This window comes from Lagopus muta, chromosome 18 (assembly GCF_023343835.1).
Source record: "Lagopus muta isolate bLagMut1 chromosome 18, bLagMut1 primary, whole genome shotgun sequence".
NCBI classification, from domain to species: Eukaryota; Metazoa; Chordata; class Aves; order Galliformes; family Phasianidae; genus Lagopus; species Lagopus muta.
The window spans coordinates 127,177-149,590 of record NC_064450.1 but is presented as its reverse complement, the minus strand read 5'-3'; the positions used below and the strand labels follow the sequence as shown (position 1 = coordinate 149,590).

The 22,414-nt window shown below is 43.1% G+C and overlaps 2 long non-coding RNA genes across 4 annotated transcripts; one reads left to right on the top strand and one right to left on the bottom strand.

Annotated features, from left to right (window-relative positions):
* The first annotated feature begins 1,207 nt into the window (after positions 1–1,207).
* Positions 1,208–14,243, top strand: LOC125702381 (uncharacterized). 3 transcript variants are annotated; one of them, XR_007380561.1, is made up of 5 exons: positions 1,208–1,524; positions 5,122–5,260; positions 6,103–6,313; positions 12,416–12,594; positions 13,348–14,243. It is a non-coding gene; the product is annotated as an uncharacterized LOC125702381 (long non-coding RNA). The 3 variants fall into 3 exon arrangements; XR_007380562.1 differs by having other exon boundaries at positions 6,103–6,554; XR_007380563.1 differs by lacking the exon at positions 1,208–1,524 and adding an exon at positions 1,706–1,836.
* Positions 14,244–17,921: 3,678 nt separating this feature from the next.
* On the bottom strand, positions 17,922–21,713 carry LOC125702382 (uncharacterized). Its single transcript, XR_007380564.1, has 2 exons — positions 20,591–21,713; positions 17,922–20,442 (listed from the first exon to the last, which is right to left on the bottom strand). It is a non-coding gene; the product is annotated as an uncharacterized LOC125702382 (long non-coding RNA).
* Between the last annotated feature and the right edge of the window lie 701 nt (positions 21,714–22,414).

Below are 22,414 nucleotides of genomic sequence, written 5' to 3'. Positions count from 1 at the left end.
GCAGTGTGCCCTTATGGCCAAAAAGGCCAATGGCATTCTGGGGTGCATTAAAAAGAGCGTGGCCAGCAGGTCAAGAGAGGTGATCCTCCCCCTCTGCTCTGCCCTGGTAAGGCCTCATCTGGAGTACTGCGTCCAGTTCTGGGCTCCCCAGTACAAAAAAGACAGGGATCTCTTGGAAAGAGTCCAGCAGAGGGCCACAAAGATGGTGAGGGGCCTGGAGCATCTCTCCTATGAAGAAAGGCTGAGTGCACTGGGTCTGTTTAGCCTTGAGAAAAGATCACTGAGAGGGGACCTGATCCAGGTCTATAATATCTAAGATGTGGAGGGCAGAGAGGAGAAGCCAGACTCTTTTCTGCAGCGTGTGGAGACAGGACAAGGGGAAACGGCCAGGAACTGCAGCATAGGAAGTTCTGCACAAATGGGCACAAAAACTTCTTTAGGTGAGGTGATGGAGCACTGGAACAGGCTACCCAGAGGGGTTGTGAAGTCTCCTTCTCTGGAGATGTTCAAGACCTGCCTGGACACCAACTTGTGTGACCTGGAGTAGGAACTGCTTTGGCAGGGGGTTGGACTCGATGACCTCTGGAGGTCCCTTCCAACCCCTTCGGTTCTGTGGTTCTGTGACCCGCCTGGTGACCAGGAGCAGCTCCTGGCTGAGCCGGGCAGCCCCGAAGGAGGGGCGCTGATCCCATGGATCGAGGCGTGTTGGAGCCTGGCAGTCAGGCGTGCGCCTTTGGTTCTTGCTTTGCTCAAATCATCAGCAGCCGAACCCGAAGTCATTTGTCGCTCCAGAAACAGCGGTGGAGGCACAAAGAAACGCGCTTCATCCCGCCCTGAACACCGCCGCGCACCCCCGCTCGGCGCTTTCCTGGCGGCACGGATGCGGCCCGTGCTCGCCGCTCTCCAGGAAGGCCCGCACCGAGCGGGGCGGCACGGGCACGAGCTCGGCCTCGGCCTCGCCTCGCCGCGGTCCCTCACGTCCCCGTCCTCCTCCTCCCGTAGCCCTGGCCGTCCCGGACACCGGAAGCGGAACGGGCGCTCGGCGACAGACATCGCCGCGGGCAGCCGAGCCGGGGCCAACGGGGACGCACGCGGTGATGACGCAACGACGGCGCGACATCGGAACTAAAGGACCCCACGGGCGCCGCCCCGCCCCGTTCTGCGGGCCGACCAATAACGGCGCGGAGGAGGCGGGGCCGAGCGCGGGATCTCCGCCAATGGCGGCCGCAGCCTCGCGGCCCCGGCGATGGCGCCGGCGGAGCCGTGGGGCTCCGTGCGGGGAAAGTGGTGCTCCGCCGCCGCGCGTCCCCGCTGCCCCGTGCCTTGGGGACGCCGGGCGCTCAGGGGAAGGCGGCGCGGGGGCCCGTCCGTCCCTCGTCGGCACCGAGCCGTCCTCCGGAGTCGCCGTTCGGACGGAAGCCGGTTGGGAACGCCGTCGTTTCTCTGTCGCTCTGTGCGTTCGTCGATTAAACGTTTCCCGTTCGTTTTTCGGCTCTTCTGCCCGCGGTCGTTTCTGTAGCTCCGGTAAGCCACCCCGTCCCCGTGCCCACCGCAGGGTAAGGACGTGGCGGCGCAAACGGCCGTGTCGTAGCACTGCGACCGTCGGCCCCGTTCCTCCCCCGCATCCCCTCCCCTCTTCGGCACCGCGCGGGAAATGCTTGGGGTGGGATTTCGGGAGAGCTGGGGCGGCTCAGCCTGCAGAAGAGGAGGCTCGAGGGGATCCGGGGCGCGGCCATCGGTCCGTGCAGGGAGGCGCGGAGAGGTCGGAGCCGGGCTGTGCCCGGCGGTGCCCAGCAGCGGGACCGGAGGCACTGGGCACACGCTGCAGTGCAGCAGGTTTGTCACTACTGAGCCCCCGGCTCGGGTCAGCGCCGTTGGATATTTTTGCCGGTGATCACGATGCAGGAGATGAGTGCATCATTGTGAAATCCAACGGGCATCCTAAGGCACGAGGTGCTGCTGGCATCCTGAGGTTTTTAAGGGGCAGCAAGGGGACCTGGAGGGCTCAGGACAGTAGCTGGGGGCTCTTGAAGGGGCTTTGAGGTGCTGTGGGTTCGGAATTGTTGGTATAGCAACAAAGTGCTCGGTGACTGAAGGAACTTCTGTGTCACAAAAGGCTGCTCAGAAGTGCAGAGTCAGTTTAGGACAAGTAAACAATCCTTTGAGCTTACTGGCACCACGTCAGCTTTCCTTGCCTTGTGTTGTGCATCATTTCTAGAACTGCAGAGAAACGGTGCAGGGGTATCTTATGCTGCTCAACTGTGGGTGTCCCTGTCTGCACAAGGTGCCCTAGCTTCCCTTGCACTTGCCAGCCATCTCATTGATGGAGAGCTGCTCAGGCAAATAAAAATGGCCTTACTTGGATACTGAATCAATCACCACTGACTGTAACAAGGTTGAGACAGTCAACTCACAGAGACAGCTCTGTATAAGTGTTGACAGCCTGGAACTAAGTCTTGTGGCTTGTGCTTTGTGTCAGCATAAAAGCTGGTATTTAGAATGTCCATATAGCTTGAAATGTTATAAAGCTGGTGGAAGAAGATCTCTTGATTTCTTATGGTAACTTAAAATCAGAACATTCAGAATATCATAGGAGTGAATATCATCAGGATATGCCACAAAGGGCTTATCTTTTATGCTCAGATAGGCAATCTTTTCCTGCAAAATGTTTTACATGGGGGGATGTCTCTTTGCCTGCTGAGGCTCTCCTCTTCCATGAAACTCTTATCTGTGAGCCTGTAGACATGTCAGTATTTCCACTGACATAATGCAGCAGCAGCCATTTGCTGCTTAATCTTGTGCTTTGTTGCTTTTTTTTTTTTTTTATTGCAAATGTGGTGCTGTTTTCCTATTTTGATGTTGACAAAAGGTATTGCCTGGGTCTGGTTCACTCTGGTCTGCCCAGTCAGATTTGGACCCAGGATTAAGTCATTTTATGTGGAAGTTTTGTACTTTTGCCTATGACTGCTGCGGAAGAGATTTAAATCACTGAATTAGTGGTGGAGAATTTTCTTCCATTACCCCTTTCTCAAGCCATCAAACTGCCATACCTGAGCACTGTTCCATGGCCAGGATCTGCATGCAGTCTGCTGCAGTGTGGTGCTGCAGTGTGGCACTGCAGTGGAAAGGTTCCTTTCTGTGTTAGAAATTGAGCATGAGCACTGAAGATTTGAGTTTGCAAACTTGATTTATGCAGCTTCAGTTACTCAACCTTTTTCTCATGCTACTGATATACTAATGTGAAGGAAAAAATGTATTTTTAAGTGTTTCACTGCTTGGTAGCAAAGGTAGAAAACCTGAATTTATTAGCATTTTTTGTAATAAATCTTGCACTCTGTGCTCTGCACCTCATGGTTTAGAGTGAACCCATACAGAATTTAGCTCGTTCACTTCAAAAGAAATTGTGTTCTCAGTAAAATGTAGTACTGAATTGACAGCTTTTGTTGACAGATGTTCTGACAAATCCTGCTTGTGAACTGGCACGGATCAGTTTTAGCATGTCAGGTTTCAGTAGGCCTGTGGCTTTTTGAAAATGGACGCATCGTGTTGGTGTGGCTTGTTCTCAGGACGTGTCTGTCTGTAGAGGAGGTTTTAGTGTATGTACTAATGGGAGTGAGAAATTCTTGTTAGCCACAAAGAGGCACAGCCTAAATAGGAACAAGAAAGTCTCTGTGTGTTCCTTCCTTTCTGCCACTGTTGCAATGTATAGAACTTGTTTCAAGTTTTGCGTTTATTTGAGTTACTGCCAGTTTCTAAAGGAATGATGTATTTCTCTAGATAACTGCATGTTGTTTCACTGAAACAGCTGAAATTTAAAGCGAATGTTATGAACTCAGCCGTCATCCAACCGCAGCCGGTATATTTTAAGAGCTTAAGGCTTTGGACATGGGAATGTTTTCTGCAAGCCTTGTACTTGCAGCAAGCCAGTTGCTCTGCGTGCAGTAGGCACACAGCGAAGTGGTAGAAGTGATAAAGCTCATTCCAGCAAAACCAGAGGCACAGGCCTCAGTTACCGCAGTTACTGTAGTGCAGGTTTGTGTAGTTTGCCTTGCGTGAGCTGTCTGAGTGTCCAAACTCCTCCTCTCGTTTTAGTCCTAAGACTTTGAAAGATTCAAGCTTTAACTGTCATTTTCTGTGCCAGCCAAGATGGCTGGGTGTGGGAGGTGGGAGGAAGCAACAGAACACGTGCTCTAGAAATACTGAACATGGAAGCCAGGCAAAGGATCTGGCAAAAGTTTGATTGAGGGAGCCAGAGATGTACTCTGGCCTTTAAAAAATGTCTATCCATCACTCAAGTACATTCAAGAAAAATAAAACCTGATATGCCTAACCAAAAGGGGCTTAAACTGTATGTCCGAAAACTTCAGATGCAACTGTAGGAGCCTAATTTGCAATGCTTACTCTTGAATCTTTTCCAGATGTTTCTTCCATATTATTTGCCTGTGCTAGCAGTCCATATGCTTCCCTATGCTTCTTGCAGATAACACTGCCAATGTCAGGACACTACTGGAGTTGGTACCTCTGTGGTACCTCAGTGCTTAGGAAATTCTAGTCATGGCAAGATCCACAGAAGGGTCTCTAGGAAGCAATAGTTTTCTCTTGATGAATTTAATCTTATGTTTGCCTGTTTTTTGCATTTTCACCATCACAAAAAATAGGTCTTTATTCAATGTAATGCATGTACCTTATTTTTTTTAGTACAGTATTTTTATTCATACATCAGGGCAAACTTTTTTAATGACAGGTGAATAAGCTAACGCACACTTCTTCCAATTTCATCCTCAGTAAAGATATGCAAATAAATTGTTTCACTGGGGTACAATTTTTGTTCTACTCTTTTTTCAACATTTTGCAAGCCAAAATGTGCAGTTCCATTTTTCCAAGTAACGAAACAGTTGTATTATGCAGTTACCAGCTGAACTGATGATGGTGTGTAGCCCTGCCCTCCCAGGACGAGGTACAAGGTACACTGTTAACAGAGTCCTCTTTTCTTAGGATCACCTTGTGAGACAGTTTAGGATGTACATTTTGTTAAGGACAACCAGATCCACTCTTTTGTTAATGTTGATGCTACAGTTTGGCTTCCTCTGATTGAATGATCCTATTCATCTCTTGCATTAGGCTGCAGCTGCAAAATGAATCACCAGGCATGTTAGCAGGGAAACACGGTAATGGAATTTGCTCCTGAAGAGGATGCTGACAGTAGACCTTGGTTGCCTCACTCAGGATTTGTCTGAGCTGATCTCTGCAATTCTGTCAGGTATTGTAGCCATGTTACCGTGACCATGTTCTGTTCAAGAGAGGAAGGGTTGGAAGCCCTATGGGGAAGGACCTGGGGGTCCTGGTGAATGAAAAACTGAACATGAGCCAGCAGCGTGCTCTTGCAGCTCAGAGGGCTGATGGTATCCTGGGCTTCATCAGAGGAGGGGTGGCCAGCAGGGACAGGGAGATGATTGTCTCTGCTGTGCCCTCGTGAAGCCACATGTGGAGAACTGCATCCAGGTCTAGGGCCCTCAGTACAGAAGAAATTGGAGCTGTTAAAGAGGGTCCAGAGGAGGGCATGAAGATGGTTAGAGAGCTGGAGCACCTCCCCTATGAAGACAGGCAGAGGGAGCTGGGCTTGTTCAGCCTGGAGAAGAGAAGGCTGTGGGCAGACCTGATTGCTGTCTTCCAGTATTTAAACAGGAGGTGAGTCAACTTTTCACAAGGGTAGACAGTGATGGGACAAGGGGGAATGGTTCTAAGCTCAAGGAGGGAAGGTTTAAATCAGATGTCGGAGGGAAGTTCTGTGGAGAGAGAGAGCTGAGGTGCTGGAACAGCTGCTGGAACACAGCCCAGAGAGGCTGTGGATGCTTCGTCCCTGGAGGTGTTCAAGGCCAGGTTGAATGGGGCCCTGGCAATCTGGTCTAGCACCAGATTTGTGGCTGTTGTGCCTGTGGCAGAGGAATGGAACTAGACGGCCCTTGGGGTCCCTTTCAACCCAAGCCATTCTGTGATTCTGTGCAAGTCTGAAAATCCATTGTGATGTTATGTCTGGCAGATGTTACTTGTTCCATTAAAGAGAAAGTGTTTTGTTTTGTTTTGTTTTTCCCTCCCTCTTAGGTGAAACGTATTGGGTATTCAAGGAGCCTTCCTTAGCCTCTCTGTGGAACCAATTTACTTCTCTAGCATCGTCTTGGAGAGTTTATATCATGGGAATCATCTATCCAGAGCCGTATACCAGAGGATGGCAGAGATAGAAGATCTACCACCTCTTTATACACTCAACAGACCTTTACTTAGTGGCAAGTACCTAATGGAGAGAGCCGTACCGGTAACTAAGTCTGTTCCAGTACCATTGTGATTTTGCAGTTTTTCAAAACGTTGAAAATATGTCTTGTGAGTAAATTGGTTTCTGGTTACAAAGCAGAAGATACAGTGTAAACCTTGCAGGGATACACAGACAGAGATACCATAGCAAGAACCCATGGTGAGTTAAAAGATGCCAAAAAAGCCAGGGTATGAACTGAAGGCACTTTCACCTAATTGCCATCTGGAGTGTACCCTAGCAACAGGTGAGGCAAGTTGAAGGCCCTGGCTTAATGAAACCTCTTGTCATCTATGGATAGTGCATTAGCTCTCATTTTCACTTCTCTTACAATTGCAGGTATTTATTGAATAGCTACGTCATTTATCAGTCTTCCAAGATGAAAATATTTGGCTCACAATCTTTAGGCCAATACCCAACTGAAAGTGGATGAAGAGACAATCTCAGATGTCGCTGATTGTATTTTATTTTGTTATCCATCTCTGTTGGTTGCAGAATTAGTTTTAGCACGACACCCAACTTGTTTGCATGACCTAGCTGTCACAATATTTTTATTTTCACTTCATAGTTAATGCACAAATGCTGCATTTAGAGCCTGCTGGAATGTCCTGGAGAAATATTTTTATACCTTTTTAAGTATTAGCTGACAGACAGCAGAACAGCCAAACAGCCAACCCTGGCAAGTAACCAGCAGCTGCTGTTGAAACTTCAAGCATTATTCTTTAGCACCACACAGATTCTAGACTCTAGTGGGGCTGAGAGTATTTGAACTAATTTAATAAAATAATAATTTAAGTAAGTTAAAAGTGAAGTTCTAAAGTGTCTTAAAATCTAAAAAAAAAGCTAATTACACTAATGTTGTGAAAGCTTTAAAACTGAGATCTGTTATACTTCCTGTCGTTGTGTGTATTGCGTTGTTCTGTAGAGCCAGGCTTTTGTCACGTCTGTTTATTTTCTAGGAAAAAAAGTTAAAAAAAAAAAAAAAAAGACCAGTATTTTAAAGCATGTTTGAAGTTTGACATTTTAAACATGAACATTTTAAACATGACATTTTTTAAAAATGAACATAGGGAGCTTGTTATGTATTTAATTTATTTCGTAAGGATTCCCTGGACCAAAACATACTATAATTTCAAGTGACATGTATATCCTTATAGTAGCAAGTAAGTAATAGAGACAACGTGCACAGTTCCAAACATTCTATTGTTATATTGACCTAATAGCTGATGTGTGGAGTGTTGCTGATATCTGATGTCTGGGAATTTTAAGAAATTCTTCAAGACAGCAAATTTGGAGCAGGGCACCTTGGCTTTGTACAAATCTTTTGTTCTGAAATAGTGTTAGATGACTGTCTGTCATGACACAGCATCATCTGTTTAAACAGCTCAGCCAGAACTCACTGGGCAGTAGAGAGAATTCAGAAGTGTTCTCAGCTATTGAGTTTCATGAAAATGCATATCTCAAAATGCACAGGAGCCTTGCTTGAGAGGAGACACTCACAAGAATTAGTCTGATGGATTTTCTTGTGCTGGATTAGTCTTGAAAGCTAGTTTTCTGATCTGTGATGTTGGATTCAACTGGGGCCTAGGTGTAGCTACACATCTACTGTTTGACTCACTTATTTCACAGTGTACTCTTACATGGAAATAAGCACAGCAGGAGTAGCTCTCCCAAATTTCATTCTCTCCCTTATTTGCGCCATTGTGGGATCATTACTTGTTTTTAATAATGTAGTCAACTAAAAAAGAAATAGCTGTTCAGTTATGGCATTCTGTCTTTCCCCACTGTCTCCCGAAATATTTAAATGGAAATATTTAGCTGAGAAAACATTCTAAGAGCTGTTTTTTAATCTCTTACAAGATGACTTTTGTGTCTGCAGGGACAGTTGCGTTAAGATGAAGTTACCTACTCTACTGGTAAAAATAATCTTTCCATCAAATGTTCTTTCTTTCTTCATAGGAGATTTTCTAGTTATACATCCTTTCCCCATCAAGTTAATTGGAAGCATACGTATCAGAGCAGCAGTTTTCCAGCTGAGAGTGCAGGAAATTCCTCATATGTATTACCAGTTATTTATCTTTAGTTAATTTCATCTGCCTTGAAGAGAAGCTCCAATCTGTGAATGTACCTATGCTCTTTTGCAGACAGTCTAGATGCAAAAACTCAGTTCATATTTTGTATTCAATAAGATGTTGACAACCGTGGAAGGAATTTCTGAAGATTTTAAATATTCATGCTTCAGCAGCTCTCTGAATGACTACTATGTTTGCTTTTTAATTTTATTGAGTTAGCTCGTTTGCTTTTTACAAAAAAAAAGAAAAAAAATCCTTCAGCAGACTCTGGTGATTTTTGGAGTTTCCTGGCACTTGTCATCTCTTCCACTTTGGTATTTTTAGCCCCTTACCTCCTTTGGATGAAACTTGCTGCGAGCTCTGTCAGGCTTTGCTAGTATGTACACGCTGGCCCAAAGAAGTGGTGACCTTTGATTTTGCTTATTAGACCTGGTTATAAGAATATCCAAGAAGTTCAGAGTGATGTTCTCTAAAATATTGTAGTTGTAACACTTTTCAAAGGAGAATGAAACACTCTACTTTCTATCCTATCTTTCCTCCCCATTACTAGTCTCAGTTAATTGTGTTGCGTTCATGTCTAGCCCTTGAGAGAGAAGATATGATCTACCTAAATGACTGTGAGATGCTTTGCTTTTGCAACCTTAGTTTCCTGTTCATGCTGCCTGTGATCTGCCTGCAGAGACTCCTTTGGCATTTTTCCACGGTTCATGCAGATAAGTGCTGCTTACCAAGGTGTCATTTAAGTGTACTTGAAATTCAGAGTCATTTTTGTTTGTTATGACATCAAAATGACCTAAGAAATGCAGTTGTGTAACTGCTGCTGAAATACACTGCACTTTGGATGTTATATTCGATGCCATCTTTATTTGAAAATCGCTTCTATACAGCCTCCACTGCATGAGCAAGGCAGTAGAGAAATGTAAATTGTCTCCAGTGTTTGCTGAAAGAATTGCTCACACTCTGGATGTGTTGGTCTGGGGAGGGAATCACTCACTAAAGGAATATGTAGGGCAGAATTTTGTTTTTTAAATGGAAATATTGCTTTTTCACAGTAATAAGAAAAGGAGCAAAAGGCCTTTTTTGCGATACTGACTGATACTGTTCAGTGGCACGTGAAACAAGAAAAAGTAATAGCACAAATATTTTTAAGTTAAATTAAAAATGTGATGGACTCATTTCTCATGTGGTAGCCATGCCTACTCTTGCCTCAGTAGGTTTGATAAGTTCTCCAGTATGTGCTGCCTTAAGCAAGTGACTGTTTCACATCAGCTTCATAAAACAAGCCTGAATTTACATGCATATGGAGAGTCAGAGTTTAGATTCTTTTTGTTTCTGCTCTCAATTAATAGTTCTTTTATGTGTAGACCTTCTATTATGTGACTCGTGGAGTGGTAGGGTTTGTTTGCTCTGCAGTGTTTGGTCTTTAGTGGCACAGAAGCAGTTGTGCATGATCCACTCCAGTTTTCATGTGACTCAATGCATGGATTTTTTGGCAACCATTCATAATGAACAGCAGAAGTTGTGACAATCTCACCTGAAAGAAACTGGAAAATAAAAATAAAGGAAACTGTCATTCCAATTCCATTTTTTCAACTCCTATTTTAAGCAAATGTGGAATGGTGGGACTGTTTATTATTTCCTTGGCATACTGTCTGTCGGTGACTGACAGTGACAAGGTCGAAATAAGCCAAGCATAAAAACACATCAGCATCAGAAAATTCAATATTTCAAAATGTTCATTTAGTAAGTGAGGAACTGGTTATCTGAATTTTGCTTTGTAATTTTGCATCTAGGACCTCACAGCTCTCACATACTCTCATCTTTGCATCCTATAAGTGGGTGCAGGACCCAGAAGTGCTTTAAGACCTTTAAGTGCTTTAAGGGCCAATAAACGAGTCCTGTGCTTATCTGCTTTAGGCTGACTTAACTTTGTTAGGTTGTATTTCAAATACCATCAAGAAACACATCTTGCCGCAATGCTAATGTTGAATTCATACAAATTTACTAGATTATTTTAGATGTAAGTCCTAGCAGAGACTCAGACTAGATACAAAATAAACTTTCAAAGAGTTATATTAAAGTAAAAATGGGATTCTTATTTATCAGAAAAAGAAAAAAACACCCCTGTCTCCCGTCCCTTTCTCCTCCCCTCCTCATGAGAAATTGAGACATGAAGTTTCACCACCCCTGTAATGTGTGTGAGGCCACCGTGCTGCACAGCCATTTCACAGTGCTTAAACTTAAGTGAAACTTAAACCACTCGCTGTGCTGGTGGCCCTGGCTGCTGCCTGAGAGCACTGGGGACGTGTTGAGAGCATTCCTGAGACATGCAGAAAATGGGCTGTGACATTGGAGTCCTTCAGTTGCTGTTTCTGGGCATCTTCAGCAGTAATGAGCATGTGAAGTGGAGAGGCAGCTGAAGCACAGCTGGATTTGTGAGAAAAGAGTCAAGTGTCTGCTGGTTTTGACTTTCTGCATAGGATGCTGAGCTTGGGGCTTACTTTGTCTAACTTGGATGCCCAAGCACCTCTGGCTATGTGTGTGCTAGTTGCACCATGCCCCTGTGCAGTTGGTAGGAAGGAAGTGCTCTCAGGTGAGACATCCTCTGCTGATGAGAACCAGAATGAAGTCAGACCCCCCTATGAAGGTCATTCCTCTTCTCACAGCTATAAGGAGGGAGTAAAACTGAAGTGTTACTGGTTCCCAGCTTGTCTTTCAGGCACTAAGGCTTGCATTTGAACATGTAAAACATTTATGGAAGCAGCACTGCACTACCTTTGAAGGCAGTCGTATTTATGTAGAAATAATGGTAACTCTAATAAAACATACTCTACAGCTACTGAAATGTGGATGCCTTCATGCCTTAGTTTGCAAGACATTCTGTCATCTCACACTACTGCTCTGATCTAACTCCATTTTTTTACGAGGGAAAGTGAAAAAACACTTCCAAATAGGATTGACTGCTTTAAATAAGATTGCAGTTACAACCTGTTAGCTGAACTCTAATTGTTTGTGCTGAGACATGATGAGGGTTCATCATTCTGCACTGGTTTTAAAGTGCAGTCATAGGGAGCCATACATTTAGCTACTTGAACTCTTAGAGCAGCAGAGTGAAAGGGAATTGATGGGACAGTTACAGCTAGGGAAGCTTTGCTGGATCTGCGCTGTCCGGAACTCTGCTAGTGTTGCTAGTGAGTGGGCTTTGAGGGCAACAATTACCCTGTGCAGTACTCCAGCAGCATTTCTTCTTCATAGTTATTTGCAGTCAGTAACTCATGAATTGGTTTGCCCTGTAAACCAGACCAGATATTCCTGATTTGCGTGTTGTCATTTAACCCAGCAAGCTGCTAAGTACCACTTTTCAGATATCATCGAGAGACATTACCTGTCCTTGGAGTTCAGAGCCTTAAGCTTATTGTATAAGGGCACCTGGAGAGGCGAGGCAGGTAAGAAGAGGGTTTGCCTCTGACACCGAGCAAAGACCTGTTTCCATCTGTCCACATCTCTTAGGTTCCCTCCCTCTTCCCAGTGGTGACCGACTTGGGGTGTATCACCCCAGTGCCGCCTTTGGTGGTATGGCTGTCCTTGATTTGGCGCAGCAATGCTCGTCAACTAAAAACGTTGGTGTATTATCAATGTCATTTTCATCCTGTGTTCCAAACACATCACAGTGCCAGATGCTCTGAAGAAAACTAACTCTATCCCAGCCAAAGCCAGGCTAACATGGCAAGGTGCTAATATCACTGTCCACATGGAGCTCTACTACAGTCTTCTACGTAATCCTCCACTGAGAAAGCTGGTTTCTTGTTTCTCCCCCCGATGCTTACCTGCTGAGCTAGGAATGACAGAGCGAGAGGGGATTTTTAATCACAATGAGAATGAAATATACATGGCAGTATTTCCATGATTTGGTGAAAAATCTGCAGGAGAATGTCCCCATAAGGAAGAATTGCTTGTGGTGTGATTTCAGTAGCCTAGTAAGAAGAATGATCAGCAGTTAGCGTTTATTGTTGTCATTAATTTTCTCTTCTTTCAGGTATTAGCAATGCAGAAGCACGCCAACCAGGGAAAGAACCAAATTTCAGTGTAAATTGGACAGTGGGAGACAGTGGTCTTGAAGTTATTAATGCTACAACTGGAAAAGATGAAATGGGGCTTGCATCTCGCCTCTGTAAGCATGCTTTGTACAGCCACTGGATGCATGTTCATGCAAAGGTATATATTCCAGCATGGAACATTTTTCACTTCCAGTTTATTCTTTATGGCATTTCCATGTGTATCTTTCTGTATTCAGAAGCTGTTTTTTGCACCTGTCTTAAGCTGAGCCTGACATTAGCTACCAGTCCGCACCGTAATGGAAAATAACACATTCATTTAGGTTATTCAGTTGTATAACGCCTGGTACAAAATGCATGCGAGGGTCTGATAATCCTTGGTTATAGTTCAGTAAGCAAAAGCTCTTACCTCCTTTCTTTTTGCCTTCTCATTTTAATTTCTTTGGAAATATAATCCCAGTTGCGCTGAAACCCAGCCTATAGAAATTTCACTCTGTCCTTAGAAAGAAAAGAGACAAATAGTATACACGAGCTGCTTTTCAGTGTCTAGATTTTCTCTGCCAAAGGACAGAGGTAATCCAGAAGAAGCTAAAGGCATGCTAAGTGTAGTGGAGCTACCACAGCACTGCTGAAAAGTGAAGTCCAAAGATTGCTTGTCTCTGTATGTGGTTTGGTTCTACAGGAGGGCATGGCTTGCAAGAGGGGAGGTGTGGATAGTTGTAGTGAAACTGAATACAGAGCTAGAATGGCTGGAATTTATATTGTGCTTTTGGCTTGTTGCCTTTGCCTGTACATTTGGTTGAGTAGTTCATTACCTTTTCTAATTGCTATTTTAATAATTCAGTTGCTTTGCAAATGTTGGTCTGAATAAATCATTTGCTCTCTTCTTTTCTTGTCTCTTTCATCTGCACAGCTTTCATCCAGCTTGCGCTTGAAGATCTTCAAGCCTAACCTGTACCATGAAACCAAGCAAGGAGCCACTGAGTATCAAACTGCCAAAGAGTGTTTATTTAAAGCATTCCTGAAGGCAGGACTTGGAACATGGGTGGAGAAACCCATAGAACAGGATCAGTTTTCACTCACAGTCTAATTCACAGTCTGCACGTCAGTTTGGAAGGGGAGTCGCTTTGGAAATCCTGGTGTCCAGCATTGCTTTCTGGCATCTCCATACCTGTTAAAACATCTTTTTACTGTTTTTTCTTTTTCAAAACTTGGTAGTAACTGTTTTGGTTTTGCCTAAGTATTGAAACTCAATGATAATCTGGCACATAATTGTGTATTTTGTTATGAGAAAGTAATTTCTGGTGTATTTCTAGAAATACTTTTACTGTAGAAAATCTGCAGTAAGGCCGTCTGTCCTTACAGTATACAATGACTCATTTTTTCTGGGTTAAAATAATTGCTTTTTTAATTTGATGTCATCAAGTGCATGAAGAAATAAATATTTATTCAGATTTTACACCACACTTGTAAGAAGTAGCTTAATTTTGTAAGAGGAAAATAGGCAACAAAGATGATTCTTCTCCTCTTTTAAGTTGTTTTTGAATTGCAGATGTTGCTAGCATCATCTACATCATCATACATGCTAGATGTTGCTAGCATGTAGCTAGACCACTGGGCCAGGATGAAGTCTGGACAAGTAGTTTTCCCCACTTCCTTGCTCTTTAAAACCAGCTGCTGAGAAATTCATGTCTTTGATGTATGTATTTATTAGTCTATGATCCCATTTTTAACATGCAGCTTTCTATTCTGGTTTTAAAAATACATTTACCTCCCATTTACACACATTGTGAAGTCTTTTTTTTTTTTAAACCATTGTAAACTGGAAACAACAAAACGATTATTTGTAAGTTAAGCAGTTTAGTCTATAATGTGCAGAACTCTGTTTAGATGTAGGTGATTTGTATATCCTTTGAACTCATTAGAGTTACAATAATAATTACAACATGACAACTTAGGAAAATTTGCTCATTTTGAGGTCACTAAGCTTGAATGGCCAAAAAAAAGTCATTCAGTGAACATTAATTGTTCTCTTCTTAAAGAAATGAAAAGCTATTGTATGGACAAAAAGGTTGTTAAAACTTCTCTTCTGCTTTCATTCAAGTTGTTGTGTCCTTTTCAAAATTTCATTACCTTTTGGCTTTACATGTGTGATGGTCTTCATGAAACTAATTGGGTAAGTTGCTCTTAAATGTGGTTTAATTTGCTTTGACAGTTAGTTAGGTCTTCTTCATAAAGGTGTAAACAATTCAGCTTTATGTAAAAATGTAAAATAGAAAGAAAATATTTTGAGATTTGTTTGATTAGCTGGTGTACTAAAGGCACTATTAAAAACTCTTTTTAGTATATGATATTTAGGTGTGGATTAGAGAATGTCTGAAACCAGTTATCTGCTCCCAAAGTCTATGTCCAAACCCATCCTGTGGCTCATACCCTTTCAAGTGTCATGCTTGCTTTTTGGAAAGCCCCTTGGTGATCATCATTCTTTTGCAAACAGTGAAGGAGATGTTCCTTGACACAGAAGTTTCTGACACAAAACCCAAGCCAAGTGTGTCTAAGCTGAGGGGCCCTGTCCCTCAGCTCTACATCCCCACTTCTTGCCTGCGCTGCCCAGGACATCAGATCCATGGGCTGGTCCATACTTTGAAGTCAAGGGTTGTTTTGAGACCTGCATGGGGTCAGAGATGCAGCTTTGGGTTGTGTTGGCACATTTGTGGGGGAAGTGAAGTGGAGCAGAGGAATTCTTCAGCCAGCCCTATGGCTAAAGCCTTTGCCTTCTGAAGCTGTCACTGAAGTTACCATACCTCAGACCAAGCATCTCTTGGGGGGTTACCGACTACTTGGACCACTGGAGACTTTGTAGAAAGCACTTCTGGCCTATCATGAGCGTCAAGGAGACATGCTGCTTTGTTATTTCCCAAGTAGGAACCCGTTTTCAACTTCAAAAAAGGTCAGGCCTGATAAATCACTAGTGTGTTAGTTTCAGCCTCTGGATTAGTGTCTTGGCAGTGGTGCGTGGAAATGCAATTGGTGTGCTTTTGATGGTAGTACGGATAATAGCAAGCACTGCAGGAAGGCAAGCAAATCCACGGATCCCTTCAGAAAAGACTGATGCTTCCAGAGGGTACCAAGTTTTCCAGGTGCCAGTGGAACAAATGTGCGCTGTAGTAGACAGGCTGTGTTGATTCAGCTTTGTTGGCAGCTTAAGCTGTACTGTCTGTTTCTGCATTACAACCGGGAGTGCTCTCATGGCCTCTGCCAGCCCTACGAAGCAGGAGGGCAACAGTTTCTGGATGCAGTCTGGGCCTTTGCCATTGTCATCTCACTGAGGTTCAGACTGACTTATTCTAAAGCTAAAAGTAATCAAATGATTTTTGGTCAGAATTTGCAAATGCTTGGGCATTTACTATTGAGATCAGTCCCATCTTGTGAATGTTGCAGAAATGCCTTTATGGCTGTAAATAAATCTGTGCGTATATTTTGCAGGATTGAGGGAAAGCTGGTTGCTCTGTGTGCATTTTTGTGGGATCATTAGCATTAGTAAGTGAGACACACATTTTTAAGGGACTCAGTCTGTTGATAAATGAGGTCTGTTTATAATTTCAAACAAATAACTTTTACCCATCTTTCTGAATTACTCAATGAGACGTTGATCTCTCTTTGGATTTTTTTGAACACTAGGAAAGTATTAGCTCAAACTATTTTTTTTACTAAGTCACAAATATGAGCAATATATTTAAGTATTATTATAGACATAGTTTTTTAAGCTGTTCAAATGAATAATTTTAATGAAACTGTAAAGGAAATCTGTTCCATGTCACAATCTTTTGATGAAGGAATGGTGCCAGGTTATTTATGAGGAATGAGTTCTCTCGTTTATAATTCCAGGATTTTAAAAAGTAAGAAGTTTTCCAGGGTTGTATGCAATCCATATCTGTCTTGTGGGAGTCAATAAAATACTGCTTGGCTTCCTTCACTTGTTTGCTCCTTTTTGTGCAGTTAACTTGTGGAAAATTGTGAGGGAAGTCCTCAGTCCCCTCAAGGATGAGCTGTCACACTGCCCCAGCCTCTGCTTTGCCCTTGGCTGTTCCACTCAACACCATGGGCTGGGCGTGATTGCTGATGCTCCTGTATTCCTCGTAAGTCACCATCACTGGACATGTGTGAAGAGCAATGTATGTCATTTCAAGCAATTGTGAAAAATAAGACAACTCTGCTTCCAGCAACTGCTGAATTTTGTGGCTGACCTTTCTGTTCTGTTGATTTCCTGTGCATTTTGGAAGGCTGATCTCCTTGTGAGAAGCCTCACTGCGCTGCATGGGAAGGGTGTACGGGAGCTGGCCTGAGCAGCAGTCTGCAGTGCCACTCCATGAGCTGCCTTGGTTCTCTTATTTATATGTTTTTGCTCCAGTGTTTGCCTCAGGACCTTCAAAGGATTTACATGAAGAGGAACAACTTTAATGCCAGTGAGTACTTGAAAGCTAATCTAAGGTGTTTTTCTTCACGTGACAGCCTAGTGATAATAAAGTTTGTCAGTAAAACAAGATTTAGAAGTTTGATACGTATTTATTCTACGGTATCATTTCAAGAAATGTGACCAACTCAACTTCCTTTCTACTCCCTGCTGCTCCGTGCTGGAGAGCCCTCTGGGCAAGATGCAGGGAGCACAGGCCAAATGAAATAGCTGCTCAGATGCTGGTGTTTCCTGGCCACCACCTTTCCTGGTGAAGTCCCAGCTCAGCAGGTTCCCAATAGATCTGATGGTTTCAGGATGCACTGGTTTTGTTGCAGTTTCTTTACAGCAACAAACAGTCCAGAGTATTTGCAAATCGACCACCAGGGAAGAAGGTTGCAAGAGTCTCTGTGGCAGACAGGCTGGGCATTATCGCTGCATGTTGTATGGTATTTTACCATAGGCAGGTGTTCTGATCCCCCTGACATGCAGCTGGATAAAAATAAAGGCCTGGTTTTTCTTAGAATATCCATTAGATGAAATGAGGCTGTAGATCAATCTGTGCATGCATTTTTGCAGGATCGAGGGAAAGCTGGTTGGTTAGATTTTAAGAAATGTACGAGCATTTTACTGTCAACAAGAAATGAGCCCATGAAATCTTGATGTTTGAAGATAATCTGCACCCTGGTGTTACTGTGTTGCTACAGTTTGCATTGCTTTTCTCATCTCATTGGGTTTTAAAGCTTTTATTAAACTTAAAAAGATGAGAGTGTTTGTTCTTGAAATGGAAATGTGTTTTCCTGAGCAGAGCATCTCTGAAGCCCAAGTATGGCACTTTGAAAAAGCAAATTCTTCAGAGCGTGAGTCACGAGCAAGCAAAACAGGGCCACAAGTAGACTAATGGAAATACCTAGAATGGAGCTGAGTCCCAATGATCCTTCTTTATGAGATATATCAAGAGGATCTGAGCAAATGTTTAGTGACTGTGAAATTCCCTTTTGGAATTTAATTGAGGAATTTCTACTGATAAAGCATTTTCTTTCTTCTTTTTTTTTTTTTTTTTTTTTTTTTTTTTTTTTTTTTTTTTTTTTCTTTTCCCAACAGTAGTGCAAAAGGAATAATTCTTAGACTAGAATTGTGCTGTTCTTGGAGTTGTGAAATAAAAATGCTAAAATAAGCTTATCTGGAGTCGGAAGTTCAATAGTGCCATGCCTGACAAAGTTGAAGCTTGAGGTAATTCTTAAATTATTTTTTAAAGAAAGTGAGGATTATTTAAAAAACAAACTTATGAAATCACACACAAAGGAAAAAAACAACCAAACAACCAAACAAAAAAACCAACCAACCCAGACTCCCATCTTATTTCATCGGAATTCACATGCCAAGCATTAACCCTTGGCAGCTGGCTTTGTCGTTGATTGCTTCCCAGAGTGTGCTTCTTAATAGTATTTTGTTTGTTGGTTGTAGGTGGTGATGTCAGTTCTCAGATTTGTTAAACTTCACACTTGGGTCAACACAAACAGGTTTTGCAGGTCATCCTGGCTCACCAGCACTCCCTGCACTGTGGTACCATTCCTTTTGACCCCTTCGTTCACTCCCTTTATCAACCTGATGATGATTTGCGTGTGACTCCTCCATGGTATATCGAACTGCCTAACAGACTGGGAAATGAACCTAGGGATCTATCTACTATCCATTAAACGTGGTCACAGAAGAAACCCATCATCAAGCCCTTTGCAACGTGATGTAGCGTCATGGAGTCATTAATTGTTACACCAGTCCATGAGTTCCATTCGACACATGGTTGATGGAAAGCGTCTAAGCTTTGATAAGAGGTGTGTACGTGCTGGGGTTGCCCCTCTTGTAGTTTATATTGTGGGCTATCCTATACACACTGCTCTCTGAAAATTCTGTAGACTGTATCAATATGTGAACTGGCCAAATCAGTTTTTATTCTGAGCCATTTGGACTGCTTTGGAGATGGTCAAGTGGAAAATTCTATTCGTATTTAACCTTAGAGCAACGTGCAGAGTTGCAGTGTGGTACAGTAATCTGTAAAAACTGCCCAAATTGAGTGTTAGTTCAGTTCAGAGATGACCGCTGGACAGAGAATCTCTATGATAGGAGAGAACATATTTGCTCTAGATATGGTCTGGGCAAAACATCAAAAGGTCTTTGAAAACACTACCTAGCAAATCCACATGTTGTCAAATTAGACGAGACATGCTTTTGAAGAGTTAAACTCACAAGAGCCGCAAGTACTGAAAGTGGCATTGCAACAGCAGTTACTGCTTGATGTGCTGTTACTCAAGACTTAGCAGAGTGCACGTGGCATGTTAGATCTAACCAGAGGGTAATGTATTACTGCTCATAATGCCACAACCTCCATAGAAGAAGCTTTAGACAAAAGAGATCACAGAGCAAACATCTGAATTGTTCCACTCTCTGCTGATATAAGTTGGTTTGTTTACCAATAGGATTAGTACATTAGTTTAAGAACCTGTATACTAGTTTAGCAAAAGGTATCCACGAGTGATAGTTCTGAAACCTTTACATTTCAGCTTGAGTGGGCGAATATCTTGTTTTCCTCAATAATTTTGTGCTGGGGACATAATAGAATAATATATCTTTTGCCTCAAGCGGTGCAAGGACATTTCCCTCGGGCTCCACATGCACTGTTGTTGAAAAGTGGATCACTGTGTCCTAAAAATCAATGGGAATCTTCCAAATGGGGAAAGTGGATGGCAGTGGGTCAGAAGTCCCATAGTAAAGCTGATAGTGGGAAATGGGAAATAATAGGTGGGCAGTCGACCATCCTAGGTAGCACTGGGCATCCAAAGGCACATTAGCACATATCTGAGTCCTTGAAAAAGAATGGATTTGTATACCAACGAACTGCATATGCATGTCAGAACTATTCAAATATAGATCCTGAACTCTGAGAGGGTGCGCTTGCTTGTCATGTCACCTGGTGCATGTTGCGAGGAATAAAGGAGTGGCACTTTCTGCACCACAGTGGAGTTAGTTCTGTCAGCACAGGGACTGATCCCACTGAGACTGGGGAAGGGACTGGAGCTTAGCTGCTGCGATGCTGCATGACTCCCTGGGAACGGCAGCAAATCCCAAAACAATGGGTCTTGCAGATGTCAGGGTAACCCCTCTGAGCTGAAGGAACACAAAACCAGACATGTCCCAAAAAGCAGAATCCAAGTTTAAGGTAAATCTGAAATCAGAATTGGTAAAGACTGTGCAGCCTTTGGCACAGCACAGCAGGCCTGGGGAATGCCATTTGCAGCTGGCTGAGATGTTTCCTGATGGGTTCAGCAGATGAGCCCACAGAGGTCTCTCATAGAGGTGGTTCTGCAGTGTCTCCTTGAGCTGTGGTAGGTTTCTGTATCGTTTGTGAAAGCTTTTGCTTTTTAGAAATATGTGTGAGCAGCAGCCAGTTCTGAGGTACCTCTGTTGGTACGGACACGGACCTGATCTGAGACAAGTGGGGGTCTGCTATAAAACCAATCTCAGTATCACAGCAGAATGCCTGCTCCAGGTAGTTCACTGAAAGAGAGTAGAAAACAAGCAATACAATTTCTACAGTCACAGTTCTGATAAGCAATATGTGAATATTTATCCTCAGAATTACTTAAACAAATATATGCCACCAAAAAAAAGTGAAATGGCTGAAATGATGATGAATGTTTCTAACCTTAAAGACATCCTCTGCCTCATCTTCTTCCTTAAAAAACAGTTGGGAGTGGACAAAAAGGCCAGCTACAACTTGCACACCAAAGAAAACACAAAACCTTTCCAGTATCTTCCTGAAGAGTGAAAAGAAGTTGGAAACTGGATAGTTTCAGACCATGTAGGCTTCAACATCTGGGAAGCCTCTGTTGAGGGAGTAAAGGGTCATTCATCTGAATAAGAGCCATGACTTTCAGGACAGCAGCTACTGCCACTCCTTTCCATCCAAAGCTGTAGTTTAACTTTTGCTGCACGTATTTCATGCAGCCGTCCATTCGTTCTGCAGTGCACTAAACGATGCAAAGGTATTAGGTCAAGGGAAACAATCAAATCTTCTTAATCTCCCGATGTGAAATCTTTCTCAGTATCTTGGAATAGCACTGATCACCTGGTAAAGTACAAAGGAAAAAAGTTTATCCAGTGGCAAAAGTTTAATTACAGTGCCATCTGCTGAGACCGACATCTCGAGGGAAGCAGGATATATGTTGAAGCCCAATGTGCTATTCCACCCCTGGTTTTCTCAGATGTACCCGTGAACACCACACATCTATGTGATCTATCTGTCCATGGATCTATAATGGCAGAAGTAGAACATTATAGCTAACTATACCAGAAAAGAAATGCTTGGCACTGCAGCTGACCAGCCTTTCAAGGGAAGGTGAAAAATCTACCAGCTTAAAGAGGACAGTGATATTCTAGAACCAGTTGAAATGTGCTACTTTTTTCACTTGACAGAAGAGGAAGTGCTGTACCATTATACGCACTAAAGATCTTGGCTACTGCTGTAGCACCTGCTTGAAACAATTACCATCATCTGTGTTCTCCTTTATCACTTTGGCCATCTCTCTGATTAAAATAAATTGCATTACAATGGCCACAGAAATTACAACATGAAATGAATAATAGCAAGGTTCGTATTTGTTTCAGTGCATTTGGCTGTATAAGGAAGTATCGTGCAAGTGAAACTCCCTTCACTAGGAAAGCATCATGGACATTATGGTATCATGGAACTGTTGGACTTTGTCCAGGTATACGCCTGGAAAAAAAAATACAGATGAGAGAAACTAAAAGGAAAAACTAAAAGGGATCAAAAAAATCACAGAATCATAGAATCATAATGAAAAGATTCAGTAAAACCCAGAGCTTACCTGGTGTCTCTATTGTAAGCACAACCATAGTTGACAGAAACCTCATAGGCATAAAGGGACTTGTAAAGAAGAGTGCTGATTTTGATTCACTCTTTGCACAGCGGCTGGAAGAACTGTGCACATCTCCATTATTCCTTATGCCTGTGAAAATATCTTCAGCAAGTCTCATAATCATTTCTGCCATTGTTGGGTCCTGAATCAAACAGTGCGCATGTTGAGTGTAAACATGAAAGCACACGAAGCTCCCATCTACTCTGTTCCCCTAAGGATTACGTGTGAAATACCAAATTGTTCGATCGTGTGTCACAACAGAATCTGCACAGAAGATACTGCTTGCATTAGAAAAGCAACTGAATGCCATCAGCACAGGGCCTTATCAACACTAACTGCACAAAGAGACTAGGGAAAGAGGGCCCGTGATATGCTGACTTTATTTGAGCTGCCCCTGCTTGCAGAGGAAACCCCATTTCAATCAGTGCAACCTATGCTGCCCTGTGCAGATGCCTGAAGTCACGAGCTGCAAAAGCGTTTGCAGATCTAAACATGAATGTTCAGAACGCCATTCAGGGAAGGTACAGTAATTCAAATTTTCATCACAGACTGTGCAGAAATATTGCTTCCCATGCTGCTCTGCCACACTT